At 53.8% G+C, this 2,455-nt stretch overlaps 1 pseudogene; it reads left to right on the top strand.

Moving 5' to 3' along the window:
- Window positions 1–571: 571 nt before the first annotated feature.
- LOC109271386 (40S ribosomal protein S6-like) lies at window positions 572–1,161 on the top strand (annotated as a pseudogene).
- Window positions 1,162–2,455: the final 1,294 nt, after the last annotated feature.

Here is a 2,455-nt window from a genome sequence, read left to right as displayed (position 1 = left end):
TGAATTGCTTGACTTTCCTGATGCATTCCATCTCTACAATGGCTAAGGATGGCAATTTTCTCCACTTCAAAAGGGAGGAAATAGAGTCATGAGAGAGGAAACTGGCACAAGTTTTAGCCCAAATCCAGGATTCCAGGCCCAGTTCTGGACCGAGCTGCTCAGGGTATTGGACTAGAGCCTCAGTTTCCTCTCTTGCACCACGAGAGGATGCTCCTCGCCCACCCTCCTCACAGGCCTTGTCAAGCTATTGTAAAGAGGTTGTAAAGCTCCAGCAACAGAGAGGGCATGGAAAGCTTTTGGGGAGAAGGAGGCTCAGTGTGAAAAGGAAGGATGAAGAATGTGCTGATCTCTCCTGGGCAGCCGCTCCCAGCCCTGATGATGAGGATTCCATCTAGGAGGGGTGAGATCCCTGTTCCTGCCTCTTCGAATTCCTGAAGCAACTTTGGAGTTCACAAAGTTGGGAAGTTTTTCTCCAGAAGTTCTGTCTCTTCTCCAATATCCTAATCTTGTGTTTGTTGATGTGTTTGTTTAAAATTTCCCCCTCGCTCTTTTTGTGGCACCTCCGAGGTGACTGAACATCTCTTTCCAAGCTACCAGCGGCCGGAAGCTCATTGAAGTGGACGATGAATGGAAACTTAGCATCTTTTATGAGAAGCGGATGGCCACAGAAGCTGCTGACGCTCTGGGTGAAGAATGGAAGGGTTCTGTGGCCCAAATCAGTGGTGACGATGGCAGACAAGGCCTTCCCCCTGAAGCAGGGTGTTCTGACACATGGCCATGTCCACCCACTGTTGAGTAAGGTGCCTTCCTGTTACAGACCAAGGAAGACTTGAGAAAGAAAGTGTGAATCTGTTCAGGGTTGCCCTGTGGGTGCTAATCTCAGTGTTCTCAACTTGGTCTTTGTAAAAGAAGGGGGAGGGGTTGTGGAGAAGGATATTTCTGGATTCCCTGATACTACCAGGCCTCTTTTGGCTGGCAGAATCCATAAACATTTCAGTCTCTCTAAAGAAGACAATGTCCTCCAGTGTGAGAGCTCCTAAACACAGAGGTAAGAAACTCAGGACCAAAGCGCCCAAGATTCAGTGTCTTGTGAATCCACATGTCCTCCAACAAAAAGGTCGGTGTATTGCTTTGAAGAAATAGTGTGCTAAGAAAAGTAAGGAACAGGCCACAGAATATGCTAAACCTTTGGCCAAGAGAATGAAGGAGGCCAAAGAAAAACACCAGGAACACGTTGTCAAGAGACGGAGGCTGACCTCTCTGAAAGCTTCCACCTCTAAGTCCAGTCAAAAATGAGGTTTTCTAAGAGTGACAAATAAATAGGATCAGATATCAAAAAATAAGTGAAATAAAATAAAATAAAATAAAATAGAATAAAATAGAATAAAATAAAATAAATAAAAATAAAATCTCCCCTTCAGCCTGGGGCTCCCTGAAGGCAGGGCTGTGTCTCCTCCCTCAGACTGGGGCTCCCTGAGGGCAGGACTGTGTCTCCCTCCTAAGATTGGAGCTCCCTGAGGATAGGGATGTGTCTCTTCCCTCAAACTATGGCTCCCTGAGAGGGAGGACTGTGTCTCCTCCCTCAGACTGGGCTCCCTGGGGTAGGGCTGTGTCTCCCCCCACAGACTGGGGCTCCCTGAGGGCAGGGTTGTGTCTTCCCCCTCAAAAGGGTCCCTGAGGGCAAGGCTCTGTCTTCCTCTCAGACTGGGGCTCCCTGAGGCAGGGCTGTGTCTCCCCCTCAGACTGGGGCTCTTGAGGACAGGGCTGTGTCTCCCCACTCAGACTGGGGCTCCCTGAGGGCAGGGCTGTGTCTCCCCCCTCAGACTGGGGCTCCCTGAGGCAGGGCTGTGTCTCCCCCTCAGAATGGGGCTCCCTGCGGGTGGGCTCTGTCTTCCCCTCAGACTAGGGCTCCCTGAGGCAGGGCTGTGTCTCCCCCCTCAGACTGGGGTCCCTGAGGGCAGGGCTGTGTCTCCCCTCAGACTGGGGCTCCCTGAGGCAGGGCTGTGTCTCCCCCCTCAGACTGGGGTCCCTGAGGGCAGGGCTGTGTCTGCCCCCTCAGACTGGGGTCCCTGAGGGCAGGGCTGTGTCTCCCCCTCAGACTGGGACTCCCTGAGGGCAGGGTTGAGTCTTCCCCCTCAGACTGGGACTCCCTGAGGGCAGGGTTGAGTCTTCCCCCTCAGACTATGGCTCCCTGGGGTAGGGCTGTGTCTCCCCCTACAGACTGGGGCTCCCTGACGGCAGGGTTGTGTCTCCCCCCTCAGACTGGGGTCCCTGAGGGCAGGGTTGTGTCTTCGCCCTCAAAAGGGTCCCTGAGGGCAAGGCTCTGTCTTCCTCTCAGACTGGGGCTCCCTGAGGCAGGGCTGTGTCTCCCCCCTCAGACTGGGGTCCCTGAGGCAGGGCTGTGTCTCCCCCCTCAGACTGGGGTCCCTGAGGGCAGGGCTGTGTCTGCCCCCTC

Source organism: Panthera pardus, unplaced genomic scaffold, assembly GCF_024362965.1.
Source record: "Panthera pardus isolate Hobbes unplaced genomic scaffold, ASM2436296v1 HiC_scaffold_17, whole genome shotgun sequence".
NCBI lineage: Eukaryota > Metazoa > Chordata > Mammalia > Carnivora > Felidae > Panthera > Panthera pardus.
This window is presented reverse-complemented; position numbering and strand designations above follow the sequence as displayed.